The sequence below is a fragment of the Scyliorhinus torazame genome, chromosome 17 (assembly GCF_047496885.1).
Source record: "Scyliorhinus torazame isolate Kashiwa2021f chromosome 17, sScyTor2.1, whole genome shotgun sequence".
NCBI classification, from domain to species: domain Eukaryota; kingdom Metazoa; phylum Chordata; class Chondrichthyes; order Carcharhiniformes; family Scyliorhinidae; genus Scyliorhinus; species Scyliorhinus torazame.
The window spans coordinates 19,365,202-19,385,418 of NC_092723.1; the positions used below are offsets into that span (position 1 = coordinate 19,365,202).

Consider the following 20,217-nt stretch of genomic DNA (forward strand, 5'->3'; position numbering starts at 1 on the left):
GATAGAATACCCTACCTACGCCTAATCCCCTGCCCCTATCGTGCAAACTCCACACAGTCACCTGAGGTCAGAATAGAAACCTGGGGCGTCGGGGTCGGAGAATGGCCGTTGGCCGCCGTGAATCCCGCCCCCGCCTCCGCCGAAGTCTCCGGTACCGGAGATTGGGCGGGGGCGGGAATCGGGCCGCGCCGGTTGGCGGGACCCCCCGTTCAATTCTCCGGCCCGAATGGGCCGAAGTCCCGCCCAGAAATTGCCTGTCCCGCCGGCGTAAATCAAACCTGGTATTTACCGGCGGGACCAGGCGGCGTGGGCGGGCTCCGGGGTCCTGGGGGGGGGGGGGCGCGGGGCGATCTGACCCCGGGGGGTGCCCCCACGGTGGCCTGGCCCGCGATCGGGGCCCACCAATCCGCGGGCGGGCCTGTGCCGTGGGGGCACTCTTTCCCTTCCGCCTCCGCCACGGCCTCCACCATGGCGGAGGCGGAAGAGACTCTCCCCACTGCGCATGCGCGGGAAACTGACAGCGGCCGCTGACGCTCCCGCGCATGCGCCGGGAAACTGACAGTGGCCGCTGACGCTCCCGCGCATGCGCCGCATTTCCGCGGCAGCTGGCGGGGCAACAAACGCCATTTCCGCCAGCTGGCGGGGCGGAAATCCCTCCACGTCGGCCTAGCCCCTCAATGTTGGGGCTAGGCCGCCAAAGATGCGGAGCATTCCGCACCTTTGGGCCGGCGCGATGCCCGTCTGATTGGCGCCGTCTTTGGCGCCAGTCGGCGGACATCCCGCCGTTGGGGGAGAATTTCGCCCCGGGTCCCTGGCGCTGTGAGGCACCAGTGCCATTCTGCCAACATGCCGTCCTTGCCTAAATTTCTTGCTGGACCTGCATACTAACGTTTTGAGATTCATGCATTAAGACACCCAGATCCCTCTGCATCTGAGATCTGCAATCTCTCTCTATTTAGATAATATGCTTCTTTTTTATTCTTCCTACCAAAATGAACATTTTTCCACATTATACTCCATTTGTCAGATATTTGCCACTTAGCATTTGTATCCTCCTTATATCTTCTTGACAATTTATTTTTCTACCTATCAGAAAATTTGGTAACCATAGCTTCAATCCCTTCATCCAAATCATTCATATAAATGGTAAACAGTTGAGGCCCCAGCACTGAGTGCTGTGGCGAAGCACTCCAATTTGAAAAAGACCCACTTTATGCCTACTCTCTGCTTACTATTAGCTAGCCAATCTTCAATCCATGTCAATATACTACCTCCTACACCTTGAGCTTATATTTTCCTCGATAGCCTTTTTGATGTGGCAGGTTGTCAAACACCTTCTGGAAATCAAAGCACAGGGCATTGATCGGTTCTGCTTTATCCACAGCACATGCTACTTCCTCAGAGAACTCCCACAGGTTGATTAAACATGATTTCCCTTTCACAATACCATGTCGACCCTATCTGATTGCGTTGAACTTACCCAAGTGCCTTGCTACAGTTTCTTCAATAATAGCTTCTAACGTTTTCCCAATGACAGATGAAAAGCTAACTAGCCTGTAGTTTTCTGCTTTCTTTCTCCCTCTTTTTTTGAATAATGGCGTTACTTTTGCCATCTTCCAATCTAATGGGATCTTCCCTGAATCGAATGAGTCTCGGAAAGTTACAATCAATGCATCAACTATCTCACTAGCGCCTTTTAAGACCCTAGGATGAAGTTTATCAGAATCCAGACACTTGTCAGATCACAGCCCCAACAATTTACTCAGTACCACTTCTCTGCCGATTGTAATTTTCCTGAGTTCCTCCCTCCCTTCCATTACCTGATTTACAGCTGCTTCTGGTGTGTCACTTATATACCCGATAGTGAAAACTAATGTAAAATACCTGTTCAATTCACCTGCCATTTAATTGTTTTCCTTGATCAATTCTCCGGGCTCACTTTCTATAGGACCAACACTCACTTAGTTAATTTGTTTATTTTACAAATGTTTATAAAAACATCAGTTTTTATATTTCTGGCTGGCTTTCTCTCGTACTCTAATATTTCCCTCCTTATTAATCTTTTAGTTATCCTTAGCTGTTCCTTATATTCTGTCCAATCTTCTGACCTTCCACCTGTCTTTGCACATTTATGGGCTTAAACTCTTGAGTTGAGAAGAATGAAAAGCGATCTCATTGAAGCGTACAACATTCTTTGAGGGATTGACAGAGCAGATGCCGAGAATCTGCATCCCACCCAGCTTGAATTAGTAGTCACAGTCTCAAGATTGGCCGATTAGGACTGAGATGAGGACGAATTTCTTACTCAGACGGTTGTGAATCTTTGGAATTCTCTACCCTGTTGGGTCAGGGTGATCAGACATTGGATACATCCAATGCAACAATCAATAGAATTTTGGGTATACAGGAAATCAAGAGATATGCGGATAAGATGGGAAAGAGGAATTGAAGCAGGGGATCACCCATGATCCAGTTAAATGGTGGAATAGGCTAAAGATGCAATTTGGTCTTCTCCTGCTACTATTTCATTCTTGGTTTATTTCTTCGATCCCCCCTGCGGTATTCTCAATGTCAGAGTGATATATTTAGTCAGGGGTGCATTGTTCTATTGGTAAATCCTACCAGTGCATTCTGGTAGCAGCAAATTGCCAATGCCCCCTATTGTTGTCAGTTCAGATTGATGATGAATCTACTCTCTCCCGCCTTTCATTACCATGATGCAAATGCTGACGACTTCTTCTCATTGATAATGTAGCAACACAGATTTACTGAGCTAATGCAATGGAATAAGAGAATGGAAATGATATTGATAATTTAAATCGACATCGACATCCATTGGCAGTATGAAGAACCCTTTGAATAACTTCTTTTGTGGGATTTCACTTGAAGTCCATGCTTAAAACTGTGGAGCTCAAGGTTTGGGCCTAGCAAGAACCTGTGTAATCGCAGTAAAAGTTCTTTACCCTTATAGCTCGATCCTTTTATTAAAAAACATCATGGGTGGGATTCTCCGTCCCGCCAGCCCCCTTTTCCAGCGCACCCCTCCATTCCTGCTGTCGGCCAATGGCGTCTCCCATTGTGGCTATCCCACGTCGTCGGGTAACCCATGGACTTTGGAGCGCTGCCGGCGAAGCGGAGGATCCCGCAGATGGAAAATCCCGTAGCATATCATTTGCTTTCCTAATTACCTGCTAGACCAGCAAATGTGATTTGTGTGTAAGGGTACCCAGTCTTTCATCTTTTACAAAAAATCTGCTTTTCTATTTTTCTTCTGGCTTTATATTTGTCCAAATTATATTCCATCTGCCATATTCCTGTCCACCCACTTTTTGTTATTCTTACACCTGATGCTAGACCACTTGCTAGACCAGCATTTATTGGCCACCCCTACTTGCTTTTGAGTAGATGGGGGTGAGCTGCCTTTCTAAATTGCTGGAGTCCATGTGGTGTAGGTAGAGACCATGTGGTCCCTAGTTCTGTTAGGGAGGGAGTATCAGGATTTTAACTCCTCGACAATGAAGGAATGGTGATATATTTCCAACTCACACTAGTGTCTGACGTGGAGGGGTACTTCCAGGTGGTGGTGTTCCCATGCACCTGCTGCCCTTGTCCCTCTAGATGGTAAAGGTTGCAGGTTTGGAAGGTGCTGTCGAATGAGCCTCAGTGAGTTACTGCCGTGCATCTTGTAGATGTGAACACTACTGCCACTGTGCATTGGTGGTGGAGGGAGTAAAGGTTGAAGGTGTTGGATGGAGGGCCAATCAAGCGGGCTGCTTTGTCCTGGATGGTGTTGAGCTTCTTGAGTGGTGGGGGAGCTACACTCATCCAGGCAAGTGGATAGTATTGCATCACATTCCGATTTGTGTCTTGTAGATGGTGGACAAGCTTTGGAGAGTCAGGAGGTGAGTTACTCACCACAGAATTCCTAACATCTGACTGCTCTTGTAGCCACAATATTTACATGGCCGGTCTGGTTCAGTTTCTGGTCAATGGTAACTCCCAGGATGTTGATAGTGGGGGGATGCAGCGATGATTATATCATTGACTGTCGGGGGAGATGACTGGGTTCTCTCTTACTGGAGATGGTCATTGCCTGGCACTTGTGTGGTATGAATGTCACTTACCACTTATCAACCCAATCCTGAATGTTGTCCAGGTCTTGCTGCATGTGAGCACATACTGCTTCGGTATCTGAGGAGTCTGAATGATGCTGAACATTGTGCGAACATCAGAGATCATCCCCACTTCTGACCTTACAAAGAATGGAAGATCATTGGTGAAGCAGCTGAAGCTGGTTGGACTTAGGACACTACCCTGAGGGACTCCTGTAGTGATGTCCTGGAGTTCAGAAGACAGACCACCAACAAACACAATCATCTTCCTTTGGGTGAAGTATGACTCCAACCAGTGAAAACTTTCCCCCCTGATTCCCATTGACTCCAACACTTGGTCAAATGCTGCCTTGATGTCGAGGGCAATCACCCCCAACTCACCACTGGAATTCAGCTGGTTTGTTGATATTTGAACAAGAGCTGTAATGATCTCAGGACCTGGGTGATCCAGGCCGAACCCAAACTGAGCAACAATGAGCAGTTTATAGTGCTGCTTGGTAGCACTGTCGGCGACACCTTCCATCACCTTTGCTGATGATCGAGAATAGACTGATGGAGCGGTAATTTGCTGAGCTAGATTTGTCCTACTTTTTTGACTTAACCTGGCAACAGACTTGTGGGCTTGTGTATTTGGATTGGTACTATTTCCTTTACTCCTCCTGAATCCCTCTTTACACCTCCAGTAACATTGTGCGTTCAGTCGGACACTATGGGCGCTATTCTCCGACCCCGCCCCACCGGGTCGGAGAATCGCCGGGGGCTGGCGTGAATCCCGCCCCCGCCACGTCCCAAATTCTCCGCCACCAGAGATTCGGCGGGGGCGGGAATCGCGCCGGTCGGCGGGAATCGCGCAGGTCGGCGGGCCCACCCCTGGCGATTCTCCGGCCCGTGATGGGCCGAAGTGCCGCCGCTGTCAACCCTCGCCAGCCGGCGTGGATCAGACCTCCTTTTGAACGGCGGGACAAGGCGGCGCAGGCAGGCTCCAGGGTCCTGGCGGGGGGGCGCGGGGTGATCTGGCCCCGGGGGGTGCCCCCACGGTGGCCTGGCCTGTGATCGGGGCCCACCGATCCGCGGGCGGGCCTGTGCCGTGGGGGCACTCTTTTTCTTCCGCCTTCGCCATGGTCTTCACTATCGTGGAGGCGGAAGAGACCCCCTCCCCTGCGCATGCGCGGGGATGCCGTGAGCGGCCGCTGACGATCCCGCGCATGCGTCGCCCAGCGAAGTCCTTTCGGCGACGGCTGGCGTGGCGCCAAAGGCCTTTCCCGCCAGCCAACGGGGCGCAAACCACTCTGGCGCGGGCCTAGCCCCTCAAGGTGAGGGCTTGGCCCCTAAAAGTGCGGAGAATTCCGCACCTTTGGGGCAGCCCGACGCCAGACTGATCCGCGCCATTTTTGGTGCCGGGTAGCGGACATCGCGCCGTTTGCGGAGAATCCCGCCCTATATCGGAAACACAGAAGTGAGCGAGTAATGCCTGCAGCATTCCTGCACCACATGGCCAGGGTTCCAGGCCTTCAACACCATGGATCATACTCAGCACATCCTCGGGATAAACTGTCGCTTCGCTGTCACAGGGCCCGAATAAACATCTTTGCTCCCCAACTGATGTTACCACTGTCTGTTACGGAGATACACTAGTACTTCACTCCGTTCACAGATCACCTTACCCTCTGTGGTAGTATGCATTAGGGGTCATGTGGGACTGTGAAGCCATGATGTCATTGGCTGACAGATCCCGGGTCCTGGTTGGACGTTGACCTCTAGCTCCGCCCTGAAGGCGGAGTATAAGTACCTGGAGTCCTCCCCCGCAGGCAGTCTACTACTGAACTGCGGGGGAACAGTCACGCTTAATAAAGCCTCATCGACTTCACTCTATTCGTCTCTCGGAGTCTTTGTGCGCTACAATTTATTAAGCGTGACTGTTCCCCCGCAGTTCAGTAGTAGGACTATGGAGCTCAGGATCATCCCGGAATGCCTGAGGATCAGCCCCCACGCAGTGAACGCGGCAGCAGCTTTCAAGCACTGGCAGACTTGTTTCGAGGCCTACCTCAGAACGGCCACCGGCCGGGTCACAGAAGACCAAAAACTACAGGTCCTGCATTCGAGGTTAAGCACGGAGATTTTCTCTCTCATCGAAGACGCAGAGGATTTCCAGACAGCGTTCGCAGCACTAAAAAGTCTCAATGTCCGCCCAGTAAACCAGTTCTACGCTTGCTATCAACTCGCAATGAGACGGCAAAGTCCCGGAGAATCGATAGATGAATTCTACGCCGCGCTACTAATTTTGGGACGAGCCTGCAGCTGCCCGCCGGTGAACGCAAATGAACACACGGACATGTTAATGCGCGATGCTTTTGTGGCAGGTATGAACTCCTCCCAAATCCGCCAAAGACTTCTAGAAAAAGAGTCGCTAGGACTCTCAGAGGCACGGGCCCTAGCAGCCTCCCTAGACGTGGCCACGTGAAATACCCGCGCCTACGGCCCCGACCGCGCGGCAGCCCTTTGGGCTCCGTACGTACCCGTCGTGACAAACCCACCCCCCCCCCGGACACCCCACAGGCTTGCGCGGTCCAAACGCCAAGTCGCACCGGGGGTGCCCGCTGCTATTTCTGCGGCCAGGCGAAACACCCCCGGCAGCGCTGCCCGGCCCGCGCAGCGATCTGTAAGAGCTGCGGGAAAAAGGGCCATTTCGCGGCTGTGTGCCGGTCCCGCGAGGTCGCCGCTGTCCCGGGAGAACAGGGAGCCCTGCACGCCGTTTACGCTCCCCAACCCCCCCCCAGCGCCCCATGTACGACCCGCAGGCGCAGCCACTCTGGGTCCCGACCACCGCTGTCCCGGGAGAACAGGGAGCCCTGCACGCCGTTTACGCTCCCCAACCCCCCCCCCCCCGCCCCCCCGCGCCCCATGTATGACCCGCCGGCGCTACCACTTTGGGTCCCGGCCACCGCTGTCCCCAGAGAAGAGGGAGTCCTGCGTGTTCCCAACGCTCCCCAACCCCCCCAGCGCCCCATGTGCGACCCGCAGACGCCGCCATTTTGGGTCCCGGCCACCACGAGGGGAGGAAGGGCGCCGCCATCTTGGACCACCCCAGACGTGTGCGACGCATGGGGCGGCCATTTTGTCCACCCCCGCCGCCATCTTGTGACCCCCCAGCCATGTGCGATGCATGGGGGCAGCCATCTTGTTCACCCCCGACACCATCTTGGACGGCAACAACGGACCCCAGAGTCGACGGCTCCACGGGGTTCGAAGAAGACGCTCAACCACTACAACCACGTCTCGCTTCAATGACCCTGGACCAAGCTCGGCCCCGGACACTCCAGACGACGACGACAACGGTGCTGATAAACGGGCACGAGACACCATGCCTAGTCGACTCCGGGAGCACGGAGAGCTTTATCCACCCCGACACGGTAAGACGCTGTTCTTTGACCATCCATCCCAGCACACAAAAGATTTCCCTAGCTGCAGGATCCCACTCCGTACAGATCAAAGGCTTCTGCATAGTTACCCTAACGGTGCAAGGGAGGGAGTTCAAAAACTACAGGCTCTACGTCCTTCCCCAACTCTGCGCCCCCACATTACTGGGATTACACTTCCAGTGCAATCTACAGAGCCTAACCTTCAAATTCGGCGGCCCAATACCCCCACTCACTATCTGCGGCCTCTCAACCCTCAAGGTGCAACCCCCATCCTTGTTTGCAAACCTCACCCCGGATTGCAAACCCGTCGCCACTAGGAGCAGACGGTACAGCGCCCAGGACCGGACCTTCATTCGGTCCGAAGTCCAGCGGCTACTAAAGGAAGGCATAATCCAGGCCAGCAATAGTCCCTGGAGAGCACAGGTGGTAGTAGTAAAGACAGGGGAGAAGCAAAGGATGGTCATAGACTATAGCCAGACCATCAACAGGTACACACAACTAGACGCGTACCCTCTCCCCCGCATATCCAACATGGTCAATCGGATTGCCCAATATAAGGTCTTCTCCACCGTGGACCTCAAGTCCGCCTACCATCAGCTCCCCATCCGCCCAAGTGACCGCAAGTACACAGCCTTCGAGGCAGACGGGCGATTATACCATTTCCTAAGGGTCCCATTTGGCGTCACAAACGGGGTCTCAGTCTTCCAACGAGAGATGGACCGAATGGTTGATCAACACGGGTTGCGGGCCAGGTTCCCGTATCTCGACAATGTAACCATCTGCGGCCACGATCAGCAGGACCACGACGCCAACCTCCAAAAATTCCTCCAGACCGCTAAAGCCTTGAACCTCACGTACAACGAGGACAAGTGCGTTTTTAGCACCAACTGGCTAGCCATCCTGGGCTACGTAGTGCGCAATGGGATAATAGGCCCCGACCCCGAACGTATGCGCGCCCTCATGGAATTTCCCCTCCCGCACTGCTCAAAAGCCCTAAAACGCTTCCTGGGGTTCTTTTCATACTACGCCCAGTGGGTCCCCCAGTACGCAGACAAGGCCCGCCCCCTAATACAGACCACGACCTTCCCTCTGTCGACAGAGGCTTGCCAGGCCTTCAGCCGCATCAAAGCGGATATCGCAAAGGCCACGATGCGCGCCATCGACAAGTCCCTCCCCTTCCAGGTCGAGAGCGACGCCTCCGACGTAGCTCTAGCGGCCACCCTTAACCAAGCGGGCAGACCCGTGGCCTTTTTCTCCCGAATCCTCCACGCTTCAGAAATCCGCCACTCCTCAGTGGAAAAGGAAGCCCAAGCCATAGTGGAAGCTGTGCGACATTGGAGGCATTACCTGGCCGGCAGGAGATTCACTCTCCTCACGGACCAACGGTCGGTAGCCTTCATGTTCGATAATGCACAGCGGGGCAAAATCAAAAACAACAAGATCTTAAGGTGGAGGATCAAGCTCTCCACCTTCAACTACGAGATCTTGTATCGTCCCGGAAAGCTGAACGAGCCGTCCGATGCCCTATCCCGCGGCACATGTGCCAACGCACAAATTAACCGCCTCCAAACCCTCCACGAGGACCTCTGCCACCCGGGGGTCACTCGGTTTTACCACTTTATCAAGCCCCGCAACCTCCCATACTCTTTAGAGGAGGTCCGTACAGTCACAAGGAACTGCCACATCTGCGCAGAGTGCAAACCGCATTTTTTCAGGCCGGATGGTGCGCACCTGATTAAGGCTTCCCGCCCCTTTGAACGCCTTAGTCTGGATTTCAAAGGACCCCTCCCCTCCACCGACCGCAACATATACTTCCTTAATGTGGTGGACGAGTACTCCCGCTTCCCATTCGCCATCCCCTGTTCTGACATGACCGCGGCCACAGTCATTAAAGCCCTGAACACCATATTCACACTGTTCGGTTGCCCCGCATACGTCCACAGCGACAGGGGGTCCTCCTTCATGAGTGACGAGCTGCGCCAGTTCCTGCTCAGCAACGGTATAGCCTCGAGCAGGACGACCAGCTACAACCCCGGGGGAACGGGCAAGTAGAGAGGGAGAACGGCACGGTCTGGAAGGCCGTCCTACTGGCCCTACGGTCCAGGGACCTCCCAGTTTCATGGTGGCAGGAGGTCCTCCCGGACGCCCTCCACTCCATCCGGTCACTACTGTGTATTATCACTAACCAAACGCCTCATGAGCGCCTCCTTGTCTTCCCCAGGAAGTCCTCCTCTGGAACGTCGCTGCCGACCTGGCTGGCGGCCCCAGGACCCATCTTGCTCCGAAAACATGTGCGGGCGCACAAGTCGGACCCGTTGGTCGAAAGGGTTCACCTCCTTCACGCAAACCCGCAGTACGCTTACGTGGAGTACCCCGACGGCCGACAGGACACGGCCTCCCTGCGAGATCTGGTGCCCGCCGGCAACACACACACACCCCCGACACCAATCACCCAACCCCCCCCCCTTCCTGCCACCGCCGCACCCCGCGACCGCCCCCTTCCCAGGAGGATCAGTCCTCCTCCCAGGCCCGACCAGGAATGAAGCCCAAGCTGAAACCGTAAGGCTCCCGGAGACGACAACACCGGAACAAGTACCACCACCACCACCGGGGCCGAGGCGATCGACATGGGTGACCAGACCGCCCGAACGACTCATGGCGTCGATCTAACAGTACAATATGTGGACTTTTAACGAGAACATTTTGTCTTTTCCTGACGATTACTGTAAATAGTTTGAAACAAAAAAAAACCTTGTACATACTGTAATAACATGCAAAAGTTTTCCTCCCAGGACCAGCCTTGTAAACCCTTACCACCATGCGAAGCATCACCCCGCCGGGTTCATTTTTAACAAGGGGTGAATGTGGTAGTATGCATTAGGGGTCATGTGGGACTGTGAAGCCGTGATGTCATTGGCTGACAGTTCCCGGGTCCTGGTTGGACGTTGACCTCTAGCTCCGCCCTGAAGGTGGAGTATAAGTACCTGGAGTCCTCCCCTGCAGGCAGTCTACTACTGAACTGCGGGGGAACAGTCACGCTTAATAAAGCCTCATCGACTTCACTCTATTCGTCTCTCGGAGTCTTTGTGCGCTACACCCTCGCAACACTGTTATCAGCTCCCACTTTCAGCAACCTCATGGGCCAGACAGTTTTGAGCTCCATGGTGCAGGGGCAAGTTGAACTAATGGTGGGCACCATGAAATGCTCAGTTTCAGCAGGACCAGGCCCATTTTACCTTCTCCGCCATGTTATTTTTTAAAAAAATCTGGATGCAAAAGGTTTTTTATCCTGTGGTCCTTTTACCTCCTGCCCAGGTGTTTCTTGCATATGAAATGATTCAGCAGCAAACTGAATGACTTCCCTTAAGTAACCTCGGATGATAGAGCCGAAACATTGCAAGCACTTCACAACGTAGCACTTTGTAACGCAGCGAATGTTGCTATGTGGATGAAAACAGATCTCCTGATAAGTAGTTAGACCACGTTTCAGTCTTAAAGAGGATACATGTTGAGTGCAATGTCTGTCTAATAGCTGGATAAATTGTGCGTTCACCTACATTCCAGTGTCAATGCTTCAAAGCGTGTGATGTGATAACAGTGTAAAAACCTGGCTTCTCTTCTTTCTTTTCTTGTTTGTATCTCAATCCTCTCAATGTTGTTAACGCTCCTCTCGTTGCTAATCCACTCCCCGCCCTTGTCTTTAATCTCTCCTCCTCCATTGATAATCTCCCCTCTTTGGTTAGTAATCTCTCCTCCCTTATTGATGGTAATCTCTTCAGTCTCTGTCAGGAGAACGAGGGCTTTACGATAGATATTCCTGTCAGGTGAACTGTGTGAGAGATGGGCCGCTCTGCCAATTTAGACATTTACCATTCTGGGCTTTCACATGAATGAGTACTGAACTGCTTTCTTTCAACTGAGGACGAACAGCATTCATTCAGTCAATGTGTGGTATACTTATTTACAAAGGAGTAGGTAAAACCATTAATATGTCAAGAAGATGTGAACAGACAAGAAATAAAGTGGAAACAAAAATAAATATAAAGCTTATTGGGCACTGATAAAGCCTGAGAGATTGTGAATAATTATTGTCTGAAGATCAGCACTGAGCTGATGTCTATTTTTAGGCAGAAACCATAGAAACGCTGTAGTTACACATCAGAGTCTGTTAGCTATCTTTCCATTGTGGCAAAAAAAAAAATCCCCTTATGTAAATTTTTGCAGTTTTGTTTGGATGCAAACATCAAACTGAATAAATATAAAATCACAGAGTGTGTGAATGTCTCTGTGGAAACGGGATTGATTCCTGCTTCTGCACACTCAGTTTGTGTGTCACTCTTTCTGTCCAGGTTTCTTTCTCCCCTCCCATCTTCAACTTCAGCTATGAGGGGAGATTGGAGAGGCTGAGATGGGAGAGATTGGGACTGTTCTCCTTGGAGAGAAGAAGGCTAAGAGGAGACTCGATAGAGAGGTTCAAAAGCATGAGGGAGCTGGGCAGAGTAGACTGGGAGCAACTGATTCCGCTCGTCGGAGCATCAAGAACGAGAGGGCGCAGATTCAAAGTGACCTGCAAAAGAGACAAATGGGATGTGAGGCAACACTTTTTTCACGCAGCGAGTGGTTGGCGACCGGAATGCGCTGCCTGGAAATGTGGTGGAGGCAGGTTCAATCGAGGCAGTCAGGACGGCATTAGATGATTATTTGAATCGAAACAATGTGCAGGGGTATCGGGAAAAGACACTGATGCTCGTTTGGAGAGCCGGCGCAGACACGATGGGCCGAACGGCCTCCTTCTGCGCTGTAACAATTCTGTTGACTGTTTGGTGTGGGTATAGATACCTCTCCTGTACCTGCCCCAGGTTTTCCTGCCTCTGCCCGGATGCTGAGGCACAACAGGTAGTTCAACTGCGAAAGGCATCACAGAAGGATGAAATAAATCACATCCGCACCTTTCATGAGCTCAGCACTTCCCAACAATGAACTGTTTCATTCATGGGAGTGTCGCTGGCAAGCCAGCATTTGTTGTCCCTAATTGCCCTTGAACTGAATGGTGTGCTCAGGCATTTCAGGGGGCTTTTAAGTGTCAACCGAGCTGGAGTCACATGTAGGCCAGAACAGGTCGGCAGATTTCCTTCCCTGAAGGGCAGATGAGGTTTTACAACAATTGGCTTTTAATTCCAGATTATTTTGTTGAATCTGCCGTGCTGGGATTCGAACCCAGTTCCCCCAAACAGTACCCTGGGTCTCAGTGACAATACCACCACACCACCGCCGCCCGATAGCTTTGTTGAGGTGTAGTCGCTGTTGTAGGAAACGCAGCAGCCAGTCGCACACAACCAGCTTCCACAAACGTTCATTAAGTAAATGATCCGATAGGCTCTTTAAATAATGCAGAAGCGAATTACTGCAGAATTTCGAAAGCTGAATGTTCACCAACCTGAATATGAACCGTTTCCCGCTTCACAGATGTTGTCTGACCTGCTGACTATTTTCAGCATTTTCTGTCTTTATTTCTGTGTTTGTGATGTTGATTGAGTGATAAATCTTACCCTGGGCACCGAGGAGACCTTCCATGCTTTACTCCAAAACACTACCCTGGAATCTTTTTATATCCGCCTGAGAGCAGGTTGGGGCTCGGTTTATTGTCCCATCTAAAAGATAGTGGCCTTTTTTTTTTCCGGGTTCTCCCGATGATGGGATCTTCCGGTCTGCCAAACTGAACGGACATTTGGCCGGCTCGCCACAGCGGAACCCACCATGCGTTTCCAACCGTGCAGTGCCTTCTGTGGACCGAACTGAACATCACCCATAGACGATGTGCTGAGGTCACTAGACTGCAACTGGAAGACACAGCCTCCTGATTCAGAGGCAAGGTGGGGGGGTGGGGGGTGGGGGGGGGGGGGGGGGGGGATGCGGGTGGAGTTTAACCACACAAAGAAAACAGGCAGGTTTGGAGTGGATGGGGAGATTCCCCACCCCAACTCTCTCCAATATGCCGGGATCTGGAGGGAAAGGGTGGCTTGACAGTTTTCATATTTTAATGTGTGCCTCTTTGCTATTCGGCTTTTGGAACTTAACTATGAACAACTGGGTTTCTTGAGGCTGGAGAAACCTTGCAGTCGTACCCAAGCGAGGGCTTCTGAATCCAGGGGGTGAATGCCTTTACACATTCTGCTGGATCCAACATATCTACCTGAGCAGCTAGCGCCAGGGTCCCAGGTTCAATTCCCAGCTTGGGTCACTGTCTGTGCGGAGTCTGCACATTTTCTCTGTGTCTGCGTGGGTTTCCTCCGGGTGCTCCGGTTTCCTCCCACATGTCCCGAAAGACGTGCTGTTAGGTAATTTGGACATTCTGAATTCTCCCTCCGTGCACCCGAATAGGCGCCGCAATGTGACGAGGGGATTTGCACAGTAACTTCATTGCAGTGTTAATGTAAGCCATAATTGAGATGGTGAAGGGTTGGAGGTGGAACAAAAATACCAGTATACATCAATTAGGCTTTATTATTGTGATAATAAAGACTATTATTATTATCTTACCCATCAGGCTTCCAACAACCCCCTCCTCCACTGCAGGACGCTGGGATTGACAACTTCTGAGATCACATCACACACTTCCCCACGATAGCCACCCCACCCCCACAGCTCCCCCCCTCCCCCCCCACACACACACACACCAACCCCCCACCCCTCCCCCACAGCCTGGTTCAACAAAGATCAGGGTCTACACAACTCCACTGATCCAAGTGGCTAAGAAGTGGTGAGTTTGCTCATGGTGTTGAGGTGAAAGGCACAAAGCGTGAGGACAAAGCTCAAGCAGTTCACGAACGTCATCCGAAGGTTGAGATTAAATTACAGTTTTATCCTCACTGTCATCATCTATAATTTTACATACCGTGTGAATGAAAAAAAAACATTGGCAATAACGGTTAAAAATAGTCCTGAAATGACACTGATTAAAGACCCCAAGGCTATTATAGTGTCATTTCTGTAGAATGAGATTCAGATGAGTCACAAGAGAGTGTAATGAAGGAATTATTTTTGCTTTCTTTTCCCTTTTAAGTTTTCAAGCCCTCCTCTGCTGAAGACAATGGTTCTTAAGAAAGGAAGAACATTCATTTATTTAGTCATTTCTAAACGTCAGGACATCCCAGTTACAGTGAGGCCTAACCAAGGCTGTGTGCTTGTGTAGGTTCGCTCTTCCGCTGAATGGGGAACTTTGTCCCCCTCATCCCGCTCCCCAAATAAAGGTAATGGTTCTCACTACCTCCTCTTCGGTTGAAGGATCAGTCCCTGGACGATGGGTTCCCTTGTTGCGTAGTCAATTGCTCTCACTGAGGTACAAGTTCCTCCCCTCTTATAGAGGTTTCCTACATTACATCGGTGACCACACCTCAAAAAGTACTTCATTGACTGCAAAGAACTTTGGGAAGTCCTGAGACCGCAAAAGGCGCTATATTAATGCAAGCATTTCATTCTATAAATATTAAAGCCACTAATATATCCAATTGGGAATTCAGGCGAAACCTCCTTACCCAGAGAATGGTGAGACTGTGGAATTCGCTGCCACAGTTGAGGTGAACAGTATAGATGCGTTTGGGGGAAAGCTACACTAATGCATGAAAAGGGTAGGAAAAGAGGAATATTCCGGATAGGGTGAGATGATGAAGGGTCGGAGGTGGAACAAAAATACCAGTATACATCAATTAGGCGGCATTCAATGTAATTCCCTTCTGAAGGAGCTGTTGCTGAGGTACGAATTCTGCTTTACCCATCCCATACTTCACCTTGTCTCTCAATAATTCAGTTTTGGCATTGTTAAATAATATGCCCAGTATGGAACCGAACTGGAGAGAACAGGAAGGTCCCAGGGTCAATTCCTTTTGGCCCTGACTACAACGAGTTGTTGGTAGTGGGACAAGCATAGAAAGAAAATCTGGGTCATATTGTGCCTGTCTGTCAACATAAGTCAATATTGTACTTAAGGCCTGAAATTGAATATTAAAAATTAAAGTACAGGGGTGTAATAATGATGCCTTCTTGGGTCCTTGCTAATCGCAACATCACTCTTAGCCTGCCTTTAAATTCCTGATTCATTCTTCACTTTCCAGCATACATTATTGCACACCAGTTGCACACTGATTTCAATAGGCTTTTGCCTAGAGTGCCAATGAAGCTCGTTTGGTAGCATGTTCTGAGTGCAGAGGCACCACTGTCGGATGCAACCTAGGCTGGCATGCGAGTGCAGTACTGAGGGAAGATTAGGCATGTTAACGTTTGGATGAGAATGCAGAACAAAACCCTGGTTGCTTATTGAGGCGGGTGTGATGACCCTGTGGCTGCTCGTCAAGGAGAGAAAGTGTTGCTTTCACTGCAACCAGCATCCACCAAAACAAACAGGATGCTCTTTCATCTCATTGCACTTTACTGGGATCATGCTGTGCTTGAATCGACTGTTGCATTTGCCTCCAAAACAACAGCGACCCCATTCCCACACCCACCAACTCTGAACAAATAGTCAACACTCATCGGTGAAGGGGAACTAGTTGAGTGAAGTACAAAGAAGTGACTGGCACCTGTATGGGTCACATCGTTCAGAACAGGAGCAACGGGAATTGGAACAGCAAAGTTAGCACTGCTGCCTCACAACGCCAGAGACCCGGGTTCGATTCCCACCTTGGATGATTGTGTGGAGTTTGCATGTTCTCCCTGTGTCTGCGTGGGTTTCCCCCCCACATTCAAAAGATGTGAAGGTTAGGTGGAATGGCCATGCTAAATTGCCCCTTAATGTCCAAACGTTAGGGGGGGGGGGGGGGGGTCACAGGGCTAGGGTGGGGGTCTGGGCCTAGGTAGAGTGCTCTTTCATCGGGTCGGTGAAAACCCAATGGGCTGAATGGCCTCCTTCTGAACTGTTGACATTCTATGATTCTGTTCTGGCTCTCTCTTGCCTTTCAGAAGGAGTCAGTCATTTGGAGGTTATTGGATTGATGTATTGATGGAGCATTGTTAAGAGTAAATCTATTGCTGGACCGAATTCAGCCGTGATTGTATCTGCTGGAAAATTTGCAATCTTTAACAACAATATCCATACCTCATCCTAAAGCAAAATATTGCAGACATTGGAAATCTAAAATAAAATCAGAAAATTGCCCTAAAATGTTAACGCTGTTTTTCTATTCCCGGCTGTTGCCAGATCTGCTGAGTATATTTCTATAATTTTCTGTTAATATTACCCAGATTTCATCTTCTCTATTTCTTCTTCTGCCTTCAAAGAATTGAATTAAAATGTGTTGCAGCCTCTGATAATAAAGTTCTCCCTGTTAGACAGCTACGACGAGACTTCAGTACATAGTTCAGGCCATCATGTCTGTAGCTCCCAGTGGCTCCAATCTACAGAAGTAAAGTGGCCTCAAAGGTGGCACTAATTGGCATTGCTTCAGCAGTATTGACACTGGAGAAGGAGTGCATGGGGAATAGATATATCCTATTGCTGCTGCAAAACTCAGTTCTTTTCGGAGGCTGAGGGCGAGGGCGGGTGTTCATTAAAGGTATATTTTGAGCACAATACAGAACTGATCAATCAAATAAGATCTTCCCAAACTTTTGACAATTCTGCCTGATAGAAAAAGTTAGAAAAGTCTAACTGTGTGACCTCAGCGCTCACATAAAAAGCAAAGTGAACACCATCCAATACGAGGAATGACATTTTCTATTTTCTGGATTCTCTCCATTGGTTTCCCCCGTTGAACCTTTACTGAAATGATGGGAATGGTTTTCTCGTTCAGGTTTTGTGATCCTGTCTGCTTACCTACAGGGTGTTATTGTTGGCCTCGTCTGTTGGATAGATCGCTTCCCAGGGACCCATAGGCCCTGGCCCTCTCAGTATTGAGGTCGGTGATGTACAGCCTATTATTTAGTACGATCCAAACACGAGCAATGGGCCACTTCATCATGTCAGCGGTAGTGAAACATTCTGCAGTTTATAGTCCTGTGGGACCGGAGTTAATTTTTCAAAACTGATTACTGAGGGATAATGGGAGTGGTGACTGAGTGGAAAGGAAAGAACTTGAATTTATATAGTAACTTTCATGACCTCAAGGACACCTGAAAGCCCTTTACAGGCAATGAAGGACATTTGACTTATGCTCGTGTTGAAAGGTTTGCACCGCAGTCAAATATGCACAGCAAGCTCCCACAAACAGCAATGCGATGACCATCAGAATGTCTGTTTAGGTTGGTTGAGAGGTGAATATTGTACAGAACACTGGGGATAATCCCCCTTCCCTTCTTCAATATGGTGCCACGGGATCTTTCACATCCACCTGAGAGAGCAGATAAGGCCTGGAGAAGCACTCCACCCCAACGATTGGACCTCTAACAGTGCAGCACCCCCTCAGGACTACACTGGAAGGGCCAGTTGGATCATGCACTGACAGTTCTCAAGTAGGACTTAAACCCACAACATTCTGACTCAGAGGTGAGAGTGCTAACAGAGAGCCACAGCTCACACTATTTATACACATTTGGTTATTAACCAAGTGCTTAATTTGGTGTGATGTGTTAATTAGTCCATGACTTTATACCCCGGTGTCCATGCAACATTTCTAATACCTTTGCTTTAACACGTTGTGATAGCAAACCAGTTTTCAAAGCATGCTCTTCTCTTCCAGCAGGTTATAGATTACAGCTTGGCTGCGGTCAATGGGCGGGATTCTCCGCTTCCCCAGCCGCGGCCATTTGCTGGCGGTGGGATTCTATCTTCCTGACGCTTGTCGATGGGATTTCCCATTGTAACCACTCCACGCCGCCGCGAAACCCAAGGGCGGGGGTGCAATGCCGACAGGAAAAGTAGATCGCAACGATTGGAGAATTCCGGCCTGTATCATGTTGCTTATATTGTCAAAAGAATGTTTGGTACTTTTTACAGCGCAGCAGATGACCCGGCCATTTCTGATTCTTTGTGCACCCATTCAACTGGCAAATTTAAGACTGGTCCCAAGAGTGTTCGTCACACAGAGACTGATCTTTATGGAGAAGATAAGTGACATCTGGAACTTACTCTCCCCCAAGAACCTATTAAGGCAGGGGGTCAATTAAAAATTTCCAAACCGAGATGGATAGGTTATTTCTGTTCTGATGAAATATTTCTCTCTCTATAGATGCTACAGGACCTGCTGAGTGCTACCAGCATTTTTTGTTTTCATTTCTGATCTCCAGCTTCTGCAGTATCTTGCTTTATTTTGTTGATCGATTTTTGTGGGGTAAGCGGATTATGAGTATGGAGCTGTAAATGGAGATAAGAAACAAACCAATCAAACACTGATTGATTCGCAGAACAAACTCAAGGGGCTGAATGGCCTCCTGGTGTTTTGATGTTTCGATGCTGGACGAAGTGACCCACAGTTCAGTGTTGGAACCTCACTTTGTGTAATGGATGTTGCTGTCTTGTACTCAGAAGCTCAATGAAAATTGGTACAATCTTCGGACAATGTAACGCGAGGAAGTAATCTGAGTTGGTTATCTGGTGAACTGTGCAGTCTAAGTCTGAGGAAGTCTATCTCAAATCATATAATACTTTCATCAGACCTTATCTTGAGTACTATGACCAGCTCTGGTCAACAAGGCATGAGGTGATGACGCAGAAAGGAGTCCTGGATTTGGTCTATTGCGTCAGCGCTGCGAGTTATTGGGAATAACATGCTCATTACCTCGAGAGTAGATCCTCTTTTGTGAATATAATTTAATATTCTATTCAGTTTATTGTATAGTAATATAAAGGATAGTAAAGGGTGTTAAAGAGGTAAATCTGGAGTATGACTCCAAATGAACATTTGGATAAAGAGGGACAGGTTCAAACCAGGAAATGGGGGACTGATTTTAACTGGGGAAAATCTCAGCTGTCCCGATTGAGAGGCACCCAGAATTGGACCCGGTTACACTGTTCCCAAAATTACACGAGTCTAACATTCCCATCCATTGCACTGTGGTCAAATGTCTGCACCTTGACATATATTTGCCTGAATTTTCACGGTTTAAACCTTAATGAGTACAACAAATCATTTTCAACTCTTTAGAAACATCAGTGTGTGTCACACGATATGAAGCTGCAAGAATTTTAAGCTGAGAGCTTTTCTTTATATGTAATAAATTGGCCAGAACTAATTATAGCTGGAAGATTGTGTCTCTGCCTTCAATCCACTCAGAGCCGTGGTCTTGGAAATTGCAGTTCAGACAGTGAAGAAAATCAGGAGAGCTCTCCCAGCGCACTGGCCAGAATTACATGCCAGATGTGTGTGTAAAGGACGTCATGTAAAATCCTCTTGTCCTTATTTTGCGGAGGAAACCAGTTGAAGGATAGTGCAGGCAAGAGTGGTAGAGAAGGTGGCCGAGGCCAAGGAACAGGGACTTGGCTTCTAAAGAATCAAGTTTGTCAGGGGAAAATGATTAAGGGGTTTCTGAAAATAATAATATAAAGCAGGTCTCAATGCGATAAGTATAGATGGCAAATTCAGGGGAGCAAATCCAAAAACTTGAAATTATAATATTAATTTGAGGAAGAACCTTTTTTTACTCAGTGGGAAGCTCGAATTTGCTGCCTCAGTGCGGTGTGAAAGAAAATCAAGTCAGCACTCGGAAGAAATGAACTTGCAGATCAATGGGGATTGAATAGGTTGATCCGATTGCTC

The 20,217-nt window shown here is 49.7% G+C and overlaps 1 protein-coding gene across 3 annotated transcripts in view; it reads left to right on the plus strand.

Annotated features, from left to right (window-relative positions):
- The window catches only part of kcnd3 (potassium voltage-gated channel, Shal-related subfamily, member 3), a 448,844-nt gene that overhangs the window by 100,721 nt on the left and 327,906 nt on the right, over positions 1-20,217 (plus strand). The window lies entirely within an intron of this gene.